General features: G+C 42.1%; 1 long non-coding RNA gene across 1 annotated transcript; it reads left to right on the top strand.

The window, feature by feature from the left end:
- The first annotated feature begins 8484 nt into the window (after nt 1–8484).
- LOC132659246 (uncharacterized) lies at nt 8485–21829 on the top strand. Its single transcript, XR_009599473.1, has 3 exons — nt 8485–8747; nt 11772–11814; nt 20240–21829. It is a non-coding gene; the product is annotated as an uncharacterized LOC132659246 (long non-coding RNA).
- The last annotated feature ends 758 nt before the right edge of the window (nt 21830–22587 follow it).

Genomic DNA, 22587 nt, shown 5'->3' with positions numbered 1-22587 from the left:
GGACTGGTTCAAAATTGGGAAAGGAGTATAATAAGGCTGCATATTGTCATCCTGCTTGTTTAACTTTCATGCAGAGGACATCATGCAAAAAGCCAGGCTGGATGAATGCCAAGCTGGAATCAAGATTGCCAGGGGTCGGGGGTGGCGGGGGGAAACATGGCTGGGACAAATTTCAACAACCTCAGCCATGCAGATGATACCACTTTAATGGCAGAAAGTGAAGAGGAACTAAAAGCCTCTTGATGAAGGTAAAAGAGGAACGTGAAAAAGCTGGCTTCAAAGTCAACATGAAAAAAAACCAAACCAAAACAAAACTCAGATCAGATGGGCATCCAGCCCATCATTTCATGTCAGACAGAAGGGGTAAAAATGGAAGCAGTGACAGATTTTATTTTCTTGGCCTCCAAAATCAGGGTGGATTGTGACTGAAGCCATGAAATTAAAAGGCCCTTGCTCCTTGGAAGTAAAGCTATGACAAACCTAGACAGTGCGTTAAAAAGCAGAGCTACCACTTTGCCAACAAACGTCCATATAGTCAATGGTTTTTCCAGTAGTCATGTACAGATATGAGAGCTGGACCATAAAGAAGGCTGAGTGCCAAAGAATTAATGCTTTTGAACTATGGTGCTGGAGGAGACTCTTGAGAGTCCCTTGGACAGCAAGGAGATCAAACCAGTCCATCCTAAAGGAAATCAAGCCAGAATATTCATTGGAGGGACTGACGGTGAAGCTGAAACTCCAATACTTTGGCCACCTGATGCAAAGAACTGACTCATTTGAAAAGACCCTGATGCTGTGAAAGACTGAGGGCAGGAGGAGAAGAGGACGACAGAGGATGAGATGCTTGCAGTCCATGGGGTCACAAAGCATCAGATATGACAGAGTGATGGAGTACACACACACACGTGTGCGTGTATAAATATATAAAACCAAATCACTTTGCTCTATTCCTGAAACTCACAAATATTTTCAGTCAACTATGAAAAGTGCAAGTGAAGTCGCTCAGTTGTGTCCAACTCTTTGCGACCCCGTGGACTGTAGCCTACCAGGCTCCACCATCCATGGGATTCTCCAGGCAAGAGTACTGGAATGGGTTGCCATTGCCTTCTCCAGGGGATCTTCCCAACCCAGGGATCGAACCCGGGTCTCCCGCATTGGAGGCAGATGCTTTAACCTCTGGGCCACCAGGGAAGACCCATATATATATTATATATATATATATATATATATATATATATATATATATATACATACATATATATATACACATACATATATATATACACAAACAGAAATACCCAGAGATCAGAGATAAGGTCAAATGCAGAAAATAAAAATAAGCCAAATCAGAGAAGCCTAGACCAAGGCCTCACTGTTTTCTGTTCCAGTTTCTATTTCGAAGCAGCAAGCACTCAAGGGCGTACCCCATTACCATAAAAAGAAATTTCTTGCTATGACCCTGTTAAACCCCTATTCTCTTCCATAATTTATTTCCTCCACTGTCTTCAGGTCTACTTGAGGTTTGGTGACAGTATGCCTCTTCTTAGCCTAACTCTTCCTGGTACATTAAAATAGGCCCTGGCTTTGAAGGGTTAAAAAAAAATTCCACTTCTTTCCCTAACAGCTGCACTTAATCTCCTTGAACCTCCTTCTCTTATCTGCAAAACAGGGTTAATACTAACTACCAAGAGATTGTGTGAGGATCAGACAATACATGTGTGAATGTATTTGCACAGAGCCTGGCATCCAACAGGGACATCGCCAAAGGGAATTCCAACCATTTTTATCCTTGACAGCTTATGCCAAGAAAGGAAAGATACATGATTGTGGGGCTGGCACATATGATGGGAAAGCAGAGGCTGAGTATGAGTGCCAGCCAAGACACCAAGTGCCCTGGGTGTCCGGGTAAATGTGGCCACAGAGTTGGACCAACTCTTAGTCCTATAGGGTTCATTCTTTGCAAAAAGGAGCCTCATTTATGACATGAAATAACAACCATGTGTCTCTTTGTATGGTAAATCCAATCAACAATAAGCCATCATTTTTTTCCCTACAAATAGGCCAGATGGCCCCTCTAATGAATTAATATTCTCCAATCAACAAACTTATAAGCTCAAAAAGCAATGTGAAAAGAGAAGGGGAAGGTCAGAGAGGATGGTGTGAATGAGCAAAAGGTGTTCTATTTCTCACAGTTTCAAAAACTGGAATTCCTATCTTGGGGGGGCCAAACCAAATTTGTGAGAATAAACCAAACATTTTTAATTTTAAAAATGCAGGGTTTGCGGATGGATGACTAGGTGCAGCACAGAGGACTTTTAGGGCAGTGAAAATGCTCTATATGATACTATAATGGTGTCTACATGTGCATTTGTCCAAACCCATAGAATGTATAACAGCCAGAACCAGTCTGAATGTAAACTATGGACTTTGGGTGATTATCATGTATCAGTGTAGGATCATCAGCTGTAACAGATGTACCACTCCGGTGGGATATGCTGATAATGGGGGAAGCCGTATGTGTTGAGCAGGGAAAAGGGAGCATTTGGGAAATCTCGATACCTTTGTCTCAATTTTGCTACAAATCTGAAACTGCTTTTAAAAAGTTAAGCCCTTAAAGATGTATTTGTTTTAAAATGCATACTTACAAAAATGCATTTATGTCATTTTAGGTTCTATTCAATAAGGATTAAAGTCCGTTTACAATAAGGGCCAGGCATATAGAAATTCACTAAAGAGAATAAGCAGTAAAGCAGAACCAAAAACATGAGAAAAAAGAAGACTGGGAATTTTAAGGGAAAATGTAATTCTCCTTGATGTGGTGGAGCACCATGTTGGGCTCTGCGTTTCCCAGCAGTGGGAAAAACAAGAATATAAAATTGTGTAGCTCTTTTTATCTGAGGAGCAAAAGCTATAAAAGCTGCTTAAAGAAGATAAGCGTGTTTGTCTTTGGGGATTGCTGTAGTTTTGCTTTGTTGGGTTTTTCTTTTCCCTTTTCCCCTGCGGCTGCATTTTTTAAACAAACATCTTACTTAGGAATTCATGCGAGTAATATTGAATAACAGAGGACAGTCTCTCATCCTTGGAGTGTGAGCTTTGGGGGAAGGGACCATGTTATCCTGCATCTTTAGATTTCTGGAGTCCAGAGGGGTTGATGGGTCTGAGTCAGACAACAGGTGACAGCTGGGTGAGTGATCAGTATGGCATAGACTCCTGACTGTGGTCTTACAGCGAGTACAAAAGTACATTGTGCACAACCAGTGCTGATGGTAGCAATGTTTGATGTAATCTTAAAAATCAGGAAAGGTAAGGGATGTGACCCTAGTTAACAACCTTCCATGCACCTAACTTTAATGAACAGAATGTACCATACCGTCACGGCAGCACTGCTGTTCAACCTAAACATGTCAGTATGAGCCACCAACTTGCTTCCAGCCAGAATCCATCATGAGTGAGTGGTTAATGTTAAACATTCTGAATATATCCTGCAGACGGGAAGGGGCATATCATTCTTTGCTTGAACTCTCTCTTCTGAATTCATTAAAAAATTTTAAATAAACCCATATATATGGAATTTAGAAAGATGGTAACAATAACCCTGTATGCGAGACAGCAAAAGAGACACAGATGTATAGAACAGTCTTTTGGACTCTGTGGGAGAGGGCAAGGGTGGGATGATTTGGGAGAATGGCATTGAAACATGTATAATATCATAAATGAAACAAATCACCAGTCCAGGTTCGATGCAGGATACAGGATGCTTGGGGCTGGTGCACTGGGATGACCCAGAGGGATGGTATGGGGAGGGAGGGGGGAGGAGGGTTCAGGATGGGGAACACATGTACACCTGTGGTGGATTCATGTTGATGTATGGCAAAACCAATACAATATTGTAAAGTAATTAGCCTCCAATTAAAATTAAAAAAAATTTTTAATAGAAATTATTTTACTTTGAACAAAATTTTAAATAATGATATAAACCTTGTATGGACATATATATACATATGTAAACATATATAGGTTTTTATATAATATTTATATTTTATATATATATAATAGAAACCTATGCCATCTCACTACTTTGCAGTATGAAATATCAAGTGGGATGAATGCTTGCATTTGTTCTGGAGCTCAGTCTCTTCACAAATAGTTCTCCTACCTGGGAGGCCAAAATATCAGAAAGTCAGCTGATGCCACTGAAATCAGAGCAGCTGGAATATGCTGACTTTTCCCAATTATTGGCAGTGCCCTTGGGTTTGACCTCTGATTTTTTTCTTTCCAGTGCATTGGAAATTTTCCAGTCACAAAGATGTGGCTGGTGTGAGCGGGTCAAGATATCTCCTCCTTTGGAGCCTCGCAACCTTGGTCAAGGTTTTCAGACGAAGTGCATGAGGAGTCCTTCATGTTATGAATAACCCGACTCTTACTCCATATGAATATGAGAAACCCTAACCACCCCAAAGCTTTTGGAGGTGGTAATAGCAATGAAGGATATCCCCAGATATTCGTGTTCCACTAAAGCTTTTAGCCACTTTTATCTGCTTCTCTCTGCATTTCTAAGTAATATCAAAGAGAACAGAAGGAGCAGAGCTATGGCTGAAGAATTCACCAATAAACTCTGTTTTACAAGAAAGAAGAGAAACCACAAAATCTTTAAAAAGGCTTTTATAGACGAACTGTTTCTAAGCACGACCACACTCCTGAAATAGTGTGTGATGGTCTTGGGATGCAGGGTGCTGTTGGCATTTATCCAAGACTTCAGATGCTCTGAGGATTGGCCATTATCCTTGCCAGACAGGCTTGTCCATCTTCTCATCAGTTGCAAGACATTTAATAAAAACAGGCTGCGTTAATTCACTCTGGTTTTATGGACTGCTCCACAGGGCTTCAACTGGGTAAGCCTGCAAGACCCAGCCGTGCATGGCAAATGGCTAAGCAGATGGTTTCAGTTTAGATAGTGGCTGTCAATGGTTTGGTGTGAACAGCTCTCGCAAGCCAGCATGAAGTGAACAGATTGCATGGTGGCTGGGAGAAACATATGTAATTGGAAACAGTAGCCACTTACAATGGGGGCACATTTTCAATCTTGATCACAGTGGCTCCAGTTTGGAAAAAAAGAGTTGATTAACTTAATGTCTTTTTGGCTGTGATGAACCCAATACTAAGAAAGTTTGGGTAGTATCTCTGGAGGGTGCTGGGCATGGCTGTTCTGCTGCTATGAATCAAGGGTGTCAGGGCCTCAGAACGAATCCCATTCTCTGGAGACTGGGAGGCAGTGGCAGAAACAGGAGCCCTAGCGGCCAGCTGAATACTGAAATGCCTGGGGTCATGATGGCAGAGGCAGATGGTTTGGGCAAACGGCACAGGCGTGAAAGACCAGGTAACTTAGAAATCCGAGGTGCAGGTGGTTTTTTGGAGACCCCCACCCCACCCTCATAGAAAGAGGACATATGAAAGTCTGCAGCACACAGTACAGCCAGGGTTTTTGTCCAGGGCTAGATCAAAGAATGTGGATCTTGAGGGTAAGTAGTTTGGGCAAGACATTTCTCAGAATGACAGCGAAATAAAAATAGTTACTGAAGGCAGTTACAAGACAGAGGAACAAAGCACTGATCTTGCCTTAGGACTGGACCTCAGCCTCAGAGCCAACTTTGTAGACAATGTGGTTTCAGTATTTATAAACATTTACTGTGTAACTTTCAGGTCCTGCAAAATACTTGGGACACAGGGATCAATGAGACATGGGTGAACCTCCTTGATTCCTTGCCTATAACCCCAGCTCTTCTTCAGCTCCATCAACACTTCTCTGGGAAGGCTTCCTCTGCCCTCCCTGATTATACCAAATTCTCCTGCTGTTCAGTGTGCCGTGGAATTGCCATTCCAAGCACCTTTACATTTCAGCTTTTCATGCACTGGACAATGATCTTTTTAACTCCCTTACTAGACTGTATCATGACACTGGGGACAATTTATGAGGTTTTATTCCTTGAAGATTTTGTATCTCTTGGGGAGGAAGCACATGTGAATATTTGCTTAAACTATGGATTAGTGAAGGGCTTCCCAGGTGGCGCTAGTGGTAAAGAATCTGCCTGCCAAATGCAAGAGAAAAGACGGAGGTTCGATCCCTGGGTTGGGAAGATCCCCTGGAGAAGAAAATGGCAACCCACTTTAGTATTCTTGCGTAGAGAATCCCACGGACAGAGGAGCCTAGCGCGCTATAGTCCATAGGGTCACAAAGAGCCTTAGCACGCATGTATGGATGAGTGAAAGCAGAAAAAATGATTCCTTTTTTCAAGGTTCTCAGAATCCTTGACAATGCCAAGGTCAAAGGAAGTGCTGGATTCATTGCCCAACCTAAACTGGGAAGTCAAGGAAGGCTTCCTGGAGGAGGTGACCCTTGGGCTAAGGTATGAAGCTTGAGGGGAAGTAAGACCAGCAAAAGCAGCAGGAAGAGCTGGGAAAACATGGTGCAGCTCCTGAAGGTGGGCCGAAGCTGCTTCACTGCTTGCTGTCCAGTGCCCCTTGTTTCAGGGAAATGGCAGGCAGAATGGAACCAGTGTTGGGTGTCCCCTGACTCAGCAAAGGAGGACACAGGACGGAGGACAGAGAACCCTGCACAGGACAGGGAACCAGGCACTGTGGAACTCGCAGAGTGCTTCTTGGGGGAAACACTGTCCTTCTCTGTTAGACTGATTGAGCCTGAGGTCTGATTGCCTCGGTGTCCCAGCGCCTGTCTGAGCTCTCTGAGTCCCCAGAGCCTGACTCCGCTCTGCACTTTCCCACAGTGGCCTGTCCTGGGCCTCATGCCATGTTCGCTGAGTGGCAGGAAGGCTGGCTGCCCAGCCCAACATCCTTGGCGAGGAGAGCTAGCTTGTAGGGGCTGCCCACCGAGAGCCAGGCTTTCTCTGATACCAAGGTGCTATCTCCCTGAGTCAATTTCCTCCAGTGATTAACACTCACCCCACACAAATGGCCTGTGTGAAGGAGCCATTCTTTCCTCTGCCCGTTGCCATAGCCTGGCTCAGCTCTCCTGGCAGTTTGAGTTGTTGGCATGACAAAGTTGTGAGCCACCACACACACTGGAATGAATCAAAGGAGGCTTGATGCCATCTGGCCCAACACCCTCATTTGACAGATGAAAAGACTGAGGCCCGGAGAGAGAGACTAGCTCAAGATCCCACATAAAATTACTGGCAGCAAGGAGAGAACCTGGGCCTTTTGAGGCTCTCCCTTCAGGTGCTGAGTCACCAGGGAAAACAGAGCATGGCAGAAGCAGACCACCATCTGAAACCCCGGTTTCAGGAAAAGAAGTCACTAGGTTGGGTCTTTGTACAATAATCAGGCTGTTGGGGCCTTACAGCGGGAGACCCAGCTGAGTGGCTTTGGGCAAGTTGAGCTACTTCTCTGAATCTGTAATGGAGGGGTGAAAATGACCACACTTCTTACACTGCCCCTGCCCTTGAGAAGTTCACAGGTCACTGGAAAGACTGGTGCCCCAAACCAATCATTTCCTAAGATGAGTTCAATTTCCACAAATATGTACAAAGTACACAATTAGTCCAGGGTGTAAGAGCTTCCAGGTGTGCCCAGGTGGGCTTCCCAGAGGAGGTGACAGGTTAGAAGTGTTTTTTAACAGCTCATGTGAGCATAATGGATGGTCATTAAAGGCAGAAGAAACAGTGTGTGTTCAAAAGCATGTTGTAAGAACTCCCTGCCATGTGTCACGACTCAAGTATCAAGTGCAAAGAAGTGGACAGGGACTGCGATTATGGGGTTGAAGCCAAGAGCTACAGCCCAGGTGAGTGGAGGCAGGAGGGGGTTGGTCAGATCTGAGATGAAATCAATCACTCTGGATCATCAAGTCCAACATCAAAATAATCAAGTAGCCAGCAAGTGAAATATTCCTCTCTGAAATTTGCTGTGAAACTTACACACTTGATTAATTTTCAACACACCTTATATCTCACTAAAGTTTTCAATTTGAATTGTACTGTTCACATAATTTAAGTTTGGTTGTTTTAAAAGAGCCACGAGTTATAAAGAGTTAATAACTACTTTCATGTTTGCATATATTTAAGGAGTACTAAATCAAGTTTTGTAAAAATTCATTTAGAGATTGGAATATTGGGAACCGGATTGAAGTCAAAAAGACAGATAGAAGAATGGTGTGATTGTCCAGGTGAAAAATCATCCCTGAGACAGAATATAGGTTTTAAAATGTGGGCTCCGGTATCATAGTTTCTGTGGATGACTTCAGTTTCTGCTGCTAAGTCACTTCAGTCGTGTCCGACTCTGCGTGACCCCATAGACGGCAGCCCACCAGGCTCCCTTGTCCCTGGGATTCCCCAGGCAAGAACACTAGAGTGGGTTGCCATTTCCTTCCTCAATGCGTGAAAGTGAAAAGTGAAAGTGAAGTCGCTCAGTCGCGTCCAACCCTCAGCAACCCCATGGACTGCAGCCCTCCAGGCTCCTCCATCCATGGGATTTTCCAGGCAAGAGTACTGGAGCGGGGTGCAGTTTCTAACTCTTTTTATTTAACTTGGATAAGTAAAATAACTTCTCTAAACCATTTCCTCTTCTGTAAGATGGAGATAATAACGCAGTGGAAGTACCTCATTGGATGACTATAAAGGTTAATGATAATCCAGATGCAGTACTTAGCACAGAAGGTGGCCAAAGCATTTGTGCAAAAACAAAAGAAAAATTCACAGCAAATACCAGCAAAAGACGAGGATCGGACCAAGAACAAGGTAACCAAGACCTTTACATGCTGATACATAATTGTGACGTGACAGGAGAGAAAGGAAGCTGGAGGAGGGAAATCTCTGGGAACCTAAGATTCTGAGAGCTCCAGAGGGCAGCCACCAGAGTGCTGCCGACAATTTCTTTCCTTTCCTGTCGTTGTTCCGATGCTCACCCTGCTCTGCAGGAATGAGAGGGAGGAACGGTAGCACTTACAGACGGCGGCTAGTGAGAAAGGATGCCTTCACGCCCACAATGGGGCCTCACTTCAGAGCATCATGCACTGAGCTAGAGTTTCAGGGGTTCCTTGGTGGCTCAGCGGTAAAGAATCCACCTGCCAATGCAGGACACGCAGGTTCGATCCCTGGGTTGGGAAGACGCCCTAGAGTAGGAAATGGCAACCCATTGTAGTATCCTTAACCTGGAAAATCCTATAGACAGAGGAGCTTGGCAGGCTACAGTCCATGGGGTTGAAGAAGAGTTGGACATGAGTGAGCAACTATACAACAGAGTTTCAGTTAAAATACTGAGAGTGAAGGCAAGCAGAAGGCACACTGCAATATAAGGTTTATCTAAAAGTGAGCACTGCTTATGGCAATGCATGGTCAAAGTGTGTGAAAGTTGCTCAGTCGTGTCTGACTCTTTGCAAACCCACGGATTATGCAGTTCATGGGATTCTCCAGGCCAGAACACTGGAGTGGGTAACCTTTCCCTTCTCCAGGGGATCTTCCCAACCCAGGGGTCAAACCCAGGTCTCCCACATTGCAGGCAGATTCTTTACCAGCTGAGCCACCAGGAAAGCCGGTTAAAGTAGGAGATGTGTCTAAATAACTATCCCTACAAGTCTTCCGATGGCCTACGCTGGGGCTGGATACCTGCCTTCCAGTTTCCATCCCCAGTTCTTCCTCTGCTGTATACAAGGAATTAAAGACGATTTAAAATTTGAATGATAAATACGGAAGTTCCTGTCTTAGTCACATTTTAACAGATATGGAAAAATACTCCAGGGTTCCCTTTACTCTTATGCTTTTAAAACCTCCATTTTTATCATAAATTCTATTTCCTTTAACTGCATTAGATTTGAGGACAAGTTGTAGTCTTCTAACTCAAATGAGGAAGAAATGTAAATTGCTTGAACTTTGATATTCCTTTGTATTAGAGAGATACGACACCTTTGGTCAACTTACACACAATTGGTCAGCACCTCTGTCCTCTGGCCAGCTTAAACACAACTTTCCAGAGAATTGAAGAAGTGTAGTCCCACGGAAACTGAAAATCTCTAAATGGAAAGTCAAATAGAGAAAGAGACCTGGATTCATTGATTGAATATACTGAATGAATATTTATTGAGCTTTTTGTCTTACCTGGATCCATGCTGGAGATACAACAGTAAACTAAAATCAGAGTTTATGACCCCAGGGAACTGTTCTAGTGCTAGTGCTTAGTTGCTCAGTCATGTCCAACTCTTTGCAACCCCATGGGCTCCAGCCCGTCAGGCTCCTCTGTCCATGGAGATTCTCCAGGCAAGAATACTGGAGTGGGTTGCCATGCCCTCCTCCAGGGGATCATCCCAACCCAGAGATGGAACCTAGGTCTTCTGCATTGCAGGCAGACTCTTTACCCTCTGAGCCACCTGGGAGGCCCTGGGAAGGCAGAAATGAATCAAATTCAATTAATAGCAACATATGTGTTTACCATTGCAAGTGGGATAAGTAAAAGTATGTGCTTACCCAGGGCCTCCCTGGTGGCTCAGCTGTAAAGAATCTGCCTGCCAAAGCAGGCGATTCCCGGGTCAGGAAGATTCCCTGGAGTAGAAAAATGGCAACCCACTCCAGTATTCTTATTGGGAAAAATTCCATTCACAGAGGAGCCTGGTGGGCTATAGCCTATGAGGTCTCAAAGAGTCAGACACAACTTAGCAGCTAAACAACAACACATGCAAGGATAAGAGCTTACTAGAGACATTTTATCTACTCTGGGGGTTGCCCCCAGAGAATCACAGTTCTGCCACTTTCTACTCATGTGGCCTTGTCAAGGAACTTATATTTCCTGTGCCTCAGTTTCCTCATTTGTAACCCGAGGTTCTGCACTTCAGGGCTGTGGTGAGGATCACAGGAGATAAAGTGTGACTATGTCTTCTCTGAGTCTAGGGTTAAAGCACTAAATTTTTCTGTTTGTTTGAAAATTACAATGATAGAATTCTTTTGGAGAAGGAGAAATAGCTGATTATCTTACAAGGTTTTATCAAGTATAGTATCTCCAATCAAGTTAGTGGGTACATGCAAGGTAATTTTGGAAAAGTAAATAGGATTTTAAAAATATATATTGTTTCCATTATAGGCTGTTTCCCACATTTGAAGGGTTTCCCAGGTGGCACAGTGGTTTAAAAAAAAAAAAAATCCACCCGTGAATGCAGGAGACTCGAGTTCAGTCCCTGGGTCAGGAAGATCCCCTAAAGTGGTAAATGATAACCTGCTCCAGTAGTCTTGCCTGGAAAATTCCATGGACAGAAGAGCGAGGGGGGTTACAGTCCACACACATGCATACCCTTGAAACTAACACAGCATTGTAAATCACCACTATACTTCATTTTAAAAAATATGTTTTTTTTAAGAAAAGGATAAAATAGTAAATAACTTGCTAGCTAATCAAAATTGTAATAGGAAAGTCATGTTGTACTATTGGTTTTATGTACTAATCTACTTGTCTATTTAATTCAGGGAAAGTTCTGAGCACAGTATAGATTTAACTCAGACTTCTACACTTTATCTTTGCATCATACAGCAATTATTGAGCTTCTACCATGTGCTAGGCACTGCTCTCGATATGAGCCATTCAAGTTATTGTTCAGTTGCCAAACTGTGTCCAGCTCTTTGCCACCCCATAGACTGCAGCACACCAGAGTTCAGGCATTCAAGAAGTGATCCAAACATTGGCCCTGTATTAATACGCTTACAACACAGTGAGGAATATAACCTGATCAAGTGTTACAGGAAGTTCCTGATCAACTTTTATTCCTTTTTTCAAAACAGCTCAGCTGCCGCCATCTCCAGGAAGTTTTCCTTCATCTGAAGAGTGAGTAACTCATTTCTAATCGCATTTAGTAGTGCACATGATATATTTATCTTGAAATTATTGGTTACATATCCATCTCTCTAACAAAGCAAGCGCTTCCATTAAGCAAGGACCATCTCTTTACATCTTAGTCTGCAACAAAGGGACTACATATGTAAAAATGAAAGGATTTTTCTTAAATGTTGTAAGTATGCTAATTGTGTGTCATACGAAAAAAAAAAAAGAAAGCAGCAAGAAGATCCATTAGGTATAGTGCACGATAGGGATGAAGCGGGAACAAGGCATGACAGAGAGGCTGATGGATCCTAGAGGTGAAACATAAAGATATACGGACTACAAAAGCAAAGGGCCTTATCTTCACATTGCTGCCATTGGAAGACACAGGGAAAATTGTAAACATTTATATTAACCAAAAGGGAGATGGGAAAATCAAGATGAAACTGGTACATACATTTAAGTTCAGCAGAATGGCTATTTCAAAATAACTTGATATTTTTACAATCAGTATCACCAAAACTTCTCAAGGGGGAGTCGTGTTCTTGATTTTGTGTATCTACAACAGTCAGTATAGTGCCTGTTTCCTAGTAGCTACTTCACACATCATGTTTAATCAGACTTGAAGGTGATGATATAGTGGGAAAAAATGATTAAAATAAGGTAGGGGAAAAATACAGTGACTACAACTGAGGAAAAATTATTTGAGATGTAAATACAGGCTTCAATTATAAATTGTACACATCCCCTGGAGGAGGAAATGACAACTCATTCCAGTATTCTTGCCGGAAAAAGCCCCTAGGCAGAGGAGCCTGCCAGGCTACGGTCCACGGGGCTGCAGAGTCGGACACAGCTGAGCAACCAAGCACACACGCGTCTTCCTCTCCTTCTGTCTCAAAACTCCACCTGGGCAAGTTTAGGAGCAGTAGTGCTGGTCGCTCAGTCGTGTTCAACTCTTTGAAACCCCATGGACCATGGCCTGCCAAGGTTCTCTGTCCACGGGATTCTCCAGGCAAGAGTACTGGAGTGGGTTGCCAGTCTCTTCTCCAAAGGATCTTGCCGACCCAGGGATCAAACCCAGGTCTCTGGCATTGCATGCAGATTCTTTACCATCTGAACTACAGGGAAGTCCTTGTACAAGTTTAGGGATTGAGAAATAAAGACAGAAACCCACAAGGATAAATACAGGAGAAAACAGAAATACTTTTTTTGGAAGATGGAAAGTAGATGGGACTGAATTAGCAGTCCCAGTTAAGCTGAATTATAAGCCAGCAGTAGAGAAAGCTGCAGAATGTCCAGGCTTGGCAGCATTAGGTACCTCTGTAAAGAGAGTTCAGTACAGGAGGACTGCTTGAAAGCATATTTGAAAATCAGTGAGATACCCTTCCTTTCACCATGCAGAATATTCACCTGGCAGAAAATTGGAGCCTTTTTTCTTTGATGAGACTAAACAGCACATTTTAAGATTAGAGAGCGCTGTACAGAGTTGAAAAGTGGGCGCCATACTGAAAAGGGGTTATTTGACTACAAATGTACATACATGTTGTTACTCAGACTTTTCCCTCATATGGCTTCTGGGGTGCAACAATTAGACTTATATTCTCCAGGAAGGAGGTTGGAGGGAAATATGCTGGGGAATCTGATCATTTTGAGAGGAAGAAGCCTACAAATACTAACACTAGGGAATGAGATGGCCCAAACAGAAAAACATATGCTGAAGCTCATGGAACATCCTCCCATGTACACAGGGCTTTTTAGTGTCCCACACTTAAATATGAGTTACTTGGGGAAAGCAACTAACACGAAGTGCAAAGATCAAATTAATAAGCAAACAAGAAATGTAGCCTAAGCAGGGACACGAAAATTTCAGGAAACTATCATCAATTTATTTCTAAGAGATGAAGATGAATTTGAACCAATGAAATAAGAACAATATATAAGAAATGAGAACAAAATCACATAGGAAAAAATTTTAAATGAGAGTATAAACCAAAAACAATTGAATGAGGGGATTAAAGGTAAATCTGAGGAATTGTCCAGAAAGAAAAATAAACAAGAGGAAAAATAGATGTCCTTCCATAAGATATAACATCTGAAAAACAAGAAACTCAGAAAAAACAAGATATAAAATAGAAGGATAGACATCATTAAAGAAATAAATCAAGAAAAAATTTCAGAATTGAGGGATGAAGTTCTCAGGTTGAGTGGATTCAGCATAATAGCTGAAAGTATATCTATATTAAAACACATTATCACAAAATCTTAGATTGCTGAGAACAAAAAGAATCTTTAAAACCTTTCAGCAAGGGAAAAAATGTCTAAATAAGAAGAACCAACAACCAGCAAAGTAGCACACTTTTCTAAGCACATCTGAAAGCAAGAATAAAATTGAGCAATATATTCAAAATTGAATTGAATTAAATTAAAGAAAGTGGGGAAAACCACTAGACCATTCAGGTATGACCTAAATCAAATCCCTTATGACTATACAGTGGAAGTCAGAAATAGATTTAAGGGACTAGATTTTGATAGACATAGTGCCTGATGAACTATGGACGGAGGTTCGTGACATTGTACAGGAGACAGGGAGCAAGATCATCCCCAAGAAAAAGAAATGCAAACAAGCAAAATGTCTGTCTGAGGAGGCCTTACAATTAGCTGTGAAAAGAAGAGAAGCTAAAAGCAAAGGAGAAAAGGAAAGATATACCCATTTGAATGCAGAGTTCCAAAGAATAGCAAGAAGTGATAAGAAGCCTTCTTCAGCAATCAATGCAAAGAAAGAGGAGAACAGAATGGGAAAGACTAGAGATCTTTTCAAGAAAATTAGAGATAACAAAGGGAACATTTCACGCAAAGATGGGCTCGATAAAGGACAGAAATTGTAGGGACCTAACAGAAGCAGAAGAGATTAAGAAGAGGTGGCAAGAATACACAGAAGAACTGTACAAAAAGATCTTCATGACCCAGATAATCATGAAGGTGTGATCACTCACACTCACCTAGAGCCGGATATCTTGGAATGTGAAGTAAAGTGGGCCTTAGGAAGCATCACTATGAACAAAGCTAGTGGAGGTGATGGAATTCCAGTTGAGCTCTTTCAAATCCTGAAAGATGATGCTGTGAAAGTGCTGCACTCAATATGCCAGCAGATTTGGAAAACTCAGCAGTGGCCACAGGACTGGAAAAGGTCAGTTTTCATTCCAATCCCAAAGAAAGGCAATGCCAAAGAATGCTCAAACTACCACAGAATTCCACTCATCTCACATGCTAGTAAAGTAATGCTCAAAATTCTCCAAGCCAGGCTTCAGCAATAGGTGATCCGTGAACTTCCAGATGTTTAAGCTGGTTTTAGAAAAGGCAGAGGAACCAGAGATCAAACTGCCAACATCCGCTGGATCATCGAAAAAGCAAGAGAGTTCCAGAAAAACATCTATTTCTGCATTATTGACTATGCCAAAGCCTTTGACTGTGTGGATCACAATAAACTGTGGAAAATTCTGAAAGAGATGGGAATACCAGACCACCTGACCTGCCTCTTGAGAAACCTGTATGCAGGTCAGAAAGCAATAGTTGGAACTGGACATGGAACAATAGACTGGTTCCAAACAGGAAAAGGAGTATGTCAAGGCTGTATATTGCCACCCTGCTTATTTAACTTCTATGCAGAGTACATCATGAGAAACTCTGGACTGGAAGAAGCACAAGCTGGAATCAAGATTGCTGGGAGAAATATCAATAACCTCAGATATGCAGATGACACCACCCTCATGGCAGAAAGTGAAGAAAAAGTAAAGAGCCTCTTGATGAATGTGAAAGAGGAGAGTGAAAAAGTTGGCTTAAATCTCAACATTCAGAAAACTGAGACCATGGCATCCAGTCCCATCACTTTGTGGCAAATAGGTGGGGAAACAGTGGCAGACTTTATTTGGGGGGTGCTCCAAAATCACTGAAGATTGTGATTGCAGCCATGAAATTAAAAGACACTTACTCCTTGGAAGGAAAGTTATGACCAACCTAGATAGCATATTAAAAAGCAGAGACATTACTTTGCCAACAAAGGTCTGTCTAGTCAAGGCTATGGATTTTCCAGTGGTCATGTATGGATGTGAGAGTTGGACTATAAAGAAAGCTGAGTGCCAAAGAATTGATGCTTTTGAACTGTGGTGTTGGAGAAGACTCTTGAGAGTCCCTTGGACTGCAAGGAGATCCAACCAGTCCATCATAAAGGAGATCAGTCATGAGTGTGCTTTGGAAGGACTGATGTTGAAGCTGAAACTCCAATACTTTGGCCACCTGACGCGAAGAGCTGACTCATTGGAAAAGACCCTGATGCTGGGAATGATTGAGGGCAGGAGGAGAAGGGGATGACAGAGGATGAGATGGCTGGATGGCATCACCTACACAATAGACATGGGTTCGGGTGGACTCTGGGAGCTGGTGATGGACAGGGAGGCCTGGCGTGCTGCAGTTCACAGGGTCGCCAAGAGTCGGACACGACTGAGCGACTGAACTGAACTGAACGGATTCAAAATTGATCTCTTGATGAATATGCTATACCTGGGCAAGCGAATGTGAAAGTGTTAATTGTTCAGTCCTGTCCGACTCTCTGTGACCCCATGGACTGTAGCTCACTAGGCTCCTCTGTCCACAGGATTCTCCAGGCTAAAATACTGGAGTAGGTAGCCATTCCCTCCTCCAGGGGATCTTCCCAACCCTGGAACTGAACCCAGGTCTCCAGCATTCCAGGCAGATTCTTTCCAATCTGAGCCACCTGGGCAGCCCCTATACCTAGCGAAGCCATCAACGAACTGAGAGAGTAAAATAAGGATATTTTCAAACTTAAGTGAAAGTCACTCAGTTGTGTCTGACTCTTTTCAACCCCATGGACTATACAGTCCATGGAATCCTCCAGGCCAGAATTCTGGAGTTGGTAGCCTACGCCTTCTCCAGCTAATCTTCCTGACCCAGGAATTGAACTGGGGTCTCCTGTATTGCAGGCGGATTCTTTACCAACCGAGCTATCAGGGAAGCCCTTTTCAAACTTAAAAGGTCTCCAAAAAATGACCGACTGCAACACCTCAGGAAGCTATTTGAGAATGTACACCACCAAGAGAGAGAAAATTAAGGAAGAACTAGAATCCAGGGAACAGTGGATCCACCATGGGAGACTGGCAAAGGGGAGTCACCGAGATAAAGGTGAGAGTCCCAGAGTGTCAATCATGCAAGAGGGCTGGAGAGCAACCTGTCTACATAAGAGAACTTCAGGGGACTCTGAAGTATTTCTTCAAGATGAAATCAGTATTAGCTAATGTATTAGACCGTAACTAAGAGAGTAGTCATAACTTGAGACAAATTGAGGGATTAATTAGTGATATGTGTGTAGAAAGTTAAGCCAAAAGGAAAAGTTTTCGGAAGACCAAAAGATTGTGCAGGAATAGAAATACATGACATGAATCAACTCTGAATAATATTTATATAATCATCGAAACGTAAATACTGAAAGTTGGTCAAACCACAGTTAGAGCATAACTGTTAGAGCAGTTATCTTGGGCTCAAAAAGGAGTCAAAAGTGTGCCTGGATTAAGTGTAGCAGAGGGTGAAAGAGATCTAAGTCCTTGTTTTCCGTAATTGGAAGTTAATTTACAATCCCTAAATTAAAATAAAAATTAAGTAGCATGTAATTTAGATGATGTGAAGCAAACATGAAAGAATATACTAAAAGGATGAGTGTACATACTTTCGAGTAGAATTATTTGATTCTTTAAGCTACATGTGTGAATCTCATTGATAAAAATGGAAACTAATTTTTAAAAAATAAGTGTATCAAGTTATAGAGAATGATTAGACGTTAGCGTCTATCCTTGGTTCTCAGGAACTATTTTAATTTCTAAATACGTATCCATATTAACTGACACTCTAGTTCTTTCTTTAAGGATTTAAGATACCCCCTGGGACAATTTAACAATGTTTTATTTGCATCTTAAAGACTTATAAATCATTGCTTTTGTGATTAAAATTGCTCTGGAAGGCTAAGCCTGGTGGCCATATTATCTGTTTGCTTTAGCGAATTAGGTTACAAATGCTGAGCAAAGACTTGGTCTCTCCATTCTGTATTTGTGTTTACTCAGGCAGGTACCATTTTGTGGCCAAGCAGATAAGCTCAGTTCCCAGGCCTGTAAGGGTGACAACTATTATTATTTGAATGTGTGGGAAAATTATTTAAATAAAAAATGCACAAAGATTATCAACACCCCTATCACTCAGTTTAAACAGGAACCAAATAAATGTCACTCTGCCATCATGTACTTTGCAGCTTATTCCTGAAGTGTCCACAGAGGACAGGGAGGAAAGATGTTGATTGATAACAGCTGAGAATTCATCACAGTGGGTATGTGATGAAAAACTGCAGCTACTATTTACTGGATGTTAACAAATTTTAAACCACTACTATCTTTTTTAATCTCTAGACCAAGCCCATCAGGTACTTACTGCTGGTTTAATCACTTAGTTGTGTCTGATACTTGCAATTCCATGGATGTAGCCCACCAGGCTCCTCTGTTCATGGGATTCTCCAGGCAAGAATACTGGAGTGGGTTGCCATTTCCTTCTCCAGGGGATCTTCCTGACCCAGGAATCAAACCTGTGTCTCCTGCATTGCAGGTAGATTCTTCACCGACTGAGCTATGAGGGAAGCCCAGGTACTTACTATCCCTAATTTACATATAAAGAAACTGACAGAGCTTAAGCAACTTGACTAAGTAAAAGAGCTGGGAATCAAATACATGGCTATTTCATTACTGCCCAGTGTCTCAACATCTGCTCTACTTAGGTTGGAGCTTATAAATTGGGTTCATACAATGGGGAGTTTGCATATTTGTGAGGATATGTGCATACATATACACACACGTTGTTGTTGTTGTTCAGTTGCTAAGTCATGTTTGACTCTTTGTGACTCCATGAACTGAAGCAAGCCAGCCTTCCCTGTCTTTAACTATCTCCTGGAGTTTGCTCAAACTCATGTCCATTGAGTCGATAATGCCATCCAACCAACTCATCCTCTGTCGTCCCCTTCTCCTCCTGCCCTCAATCTTTCCCAGGATCAGGGTCTTTTCCAATGCGTTGGCTCTTCGCATCAAGTGACCAAAGTATTGGAGCTTCAGCTTCAGCATCAGTACTTCCAATGAATATTCAGGATTGATTTCCTTTGGATAGACTGGTTTGATCTCCAATACCCACACATACACAGATGTCTGTTGAGAGTGAGAGAAATATAAGAATATTAGAGAATTCTGGACATCCTATTTTGACCTGTCAGCCTTGCAGTTTCTAAGGCAAATAAATATCCCAAGGATAGAGTCCAAGCTACACACAGTCTTTGTAACTATGCCACTTAGGCCTAATATCTCTGCAGTTCCTTGATGATCCAGGCTGAGTTGCATGGAAAATGCCTTAACCGGTTTCCTGTCCTCCTTAGCCATTTTTCTAACCAGTGTTGTCCTGGAGAATCTTGTACTGGCTTTGTGTGTACAGATAGCTAAATTTTCCGGAATTCTGTGAGTCAACTGATGTCAAGTTGGTTGTTTGATATCGATCATGATGAGGATATTCACACCACAGAATTTGGCAAATGCTATAAATCGGGACTTGGTTTTCTTTTCTCTTGTCTTATATATCCTTTTGTTGTTAAACTTTTACCAGCCATGTCACTGCCTAAATTGGTACCTTAGTTCCTCAAATCTGAGCACTCCTCTGCAGAGGAAAAGGCAGCCCAGGAAGAGAAAGCAGGTCAACGCAAGTGCAAAGGGCTTTCCCCAAAGCCTGGAGCTGACCTAATCTAGGTCTACCAACCCAGACCTTCTGAAGACAGGACAAGAGCTTCTAACCTTACTTAATTCTGCTAAGGAAGGTCTAAGAGGAGCAAGCACTGAACGGGAAAATGAGAAAGTCAAGAGTGAGTCCAGACAGTGCTGAATCACTTCCCAGGGCAGCAGCTTCTCTCTGCCTCTTCTTGCCTCACCTCCTCTTTCTGGCCTCAGGTTTTAACCCCTTTGTTCCTTCACAGAGAAAGTTCCATTCTCAAGCTCAGTCACCATTTACTGTCTTTGAACTTCACCCACCTTAAAAGACCCATCTTTAAGTGAAGGAGTCAAAACTTGCCCAAAGCTACAGAAACTTACTAGCTATACAACTGAAAGCAAATCATATCACCTATTTGAACCACAGTCTTTTGTGCTGTAAAATAGGGTTTTTAATGCCACCATTTTAGGAATGCTGTAAGGAACAAATGTTAAGTTTCCTAAATCACTGCCAAACAAGAGAGATGTAAAAGATGGTTACTGTCAATATTATGATTGTAGATTTTGGCATTCCTGTCAGGGAAGATGTTGAGAGGTCAGAAAGAATCTAACTGGAATTATGTTACCCATTTCAGAGACTCGAAGCTGAAGCTCCAAGACTTTGGCCACCTGATGTGAAGAACTGAGTCATTTGAAAAGACCGTGATGCTGGGAAAGATCGAAGGCAGGAGGAGAAGGGGATGACAGAGGATGAGATGGTTGGATTGCATCACTGACTGAATGGACATGAGTTTGAGTAAACTCCAGGAGTTGGTGATAGATAGGGAGGCCTGGCATGCTGCAGTCCATGGGGTCGAAAAGAGATGGACACAACTGAGTGACTGAACTGAACTGAACTGAAATGAAATGAACAACAGGCTCAGGAAGACACTGATGCTCCAGAGTCAACATGCCATAGATCAGATTAGCTCATTCCTCTAACAATACAAAGAGGTTATATTAATACTATGCATAAACCTGGGTTTTGTGATATAGCTCAACCACATAAGATAAGATGTCTCTTAGAAGCACACGTGAGCATAACGATGCTATATGCCAGCCCATCCATCCCTTTTGCCTAAACAATCTTTAATAGCTGGTTTTTAACCTGGCACACTTGAATCTTGAGCCACTTACTTCCCTCGGATACAACATGGGCTTAGAGGGAAGCTGTCTTCACATATGGAGTCAGGCAGAAGTGCCTTTCTTGATATTCTCTTCAGGTAGCTGAGAGATGGGAGTTGGGGGTAGAGTTATCCTAATTTGTTTGCCCATATACCAGTGGGCCCATAGGTCAGTAGGCACTGCCTGTATGTTTCCAAACCCTCTTGATGACAGAAAGGCTGGGGTGAGAATAATCAAGGATCAACCCCTAATCTCCATAACACCTCCATCTCCAAATCAACACAAATCAACACACAGAAGACGTCAGAATAGCATGCTTGCCACAGAAATGTAGTGCTCCAAGTCCTTTGGCTCCTTAAGCAATCAGAATACCCCGCCTCAAATCTGTCTACACAGAAATTTGGAGCTACCACTCATGACCGCCATCTCCTAACAGTTGAAGGCCTGCAGTTAAGAGGAATAAATGGAGTTGACTGGTGTGGCCCAGGTTTAAAATTTCAACAGGTGGGTAGATTTCTAAGGAAGCTGTGATAGCTCTGGTTCAGCATGAGTAGGAGTTCATCAGAGGGGGGTACACAGAGCATATGAGAGAATACGGCTGCGAATGAACTTCTTGGTCAGTCACCTTAAAAGTAATTTGGAAACTTCTCCCACTAGGAGCCAATCTTCATGGAAGGGCAATTCATTTAGGAAGTGCCATCATTTTTAATCAGAGTATTTCACTGTTTATAAAGCCTGGAAATGAGCTACAAATTACCTTAACCTTTCTGTGACCAGTCACTACCCTTGAAAACTCAAGGAATAATACAAAAAGGAACTTCATTGCTCCTCTCATTTGTATCATAGTTGGTTCAATGGTTCTGTGGACAATAATGACTGTTATTTAAATGTCCTCTGTGTGTGTGTTCATAAAACAGTAGATGAATTTCTCTTTTAGTTTACTGCGTGGGAAAATTTTGTCACAACCTATGTAGAGGCACACTTCTTATTCTGATAGTGATGATACATTCTGTTTTACATTCTGTTTCCTTTCCTTTCTTTTTTTTTTTTTTTTGTATTAACTAACAAAAGACTCAGCTCAATTTGGTCCTCACCTGTAGAAACTGCCCGTGTATAGAATTTTGTTAACATTTTTAAAATTTCCCTCTTTTTCAAAGGCTTTTGGTGGCAAAACTTTTATTGGAAATTTGGCAGAAACTGAATGAATAAATACATCAAATAAATTATAAAAGGGTAAATTCACCCATAAAATGTTCTACTGAGCTGGTCTCTTAGAACTCCAAGCTTTAATGCTGGTTGACTTTACCAGATGGTTGCCTATTACAGTTGCCTAAAGTAACAGAAATGCTACTGGAAGTGCTTCCCAGGTGGCTCAGTGGTAAAGAATTTACCTGTCAATGCAGGAGACACAGGAGTCACAGGTTCGATCCCCAGGTCAGGAAGATTCCCCTGGAGTAGTAAATGGCAACTCGTTCAGCATTCCTGCCTGGAAAATCCCATGGACAAAGGAGCCTGGCAGGCTATAGTTCATGGGGTCAAAAAGAGTCAGACACAACTGAGCAACTTAGCACACAAAATAATAGAAAAAGTTGATAAGTATCTCAAATTCATTATATATTAATTTACCAAACAGTAAAAACAGAACAACACTCTCTGTACTTCTCTTAGTATATAAAATATTGTCAGATTCAATAAATATGTGTTAGAACTCCCAGATTATATATCTACATAGCCTTTATTATATTAATACATTTTGTTTCTGTGGGATAAAAATAAACATCCCTGTTTCCTGAGAAAAGAAACACCTTTTTTTTTTTTT

Source organism: Ovis aries, chromosome 2 (genome assembly GCF_016772045.2).
Source record: "Ovis aries strain OAR_USU_Benz2616 breed Rambouillet chromosome 2, ARS-UI_Ramb_v3.0, whole genome shotgun sequence".
Lineage (NCBI taxonomy): Eukaryota > Metazoa > Chordata > Mammalia > Artiodactyla > Bovidae > Ovis > Ovis aries.
Note: the sequence above shows the minus strand (reverse complement) of the source record. Positions and strands in the feature narration are given on the sequence as shown.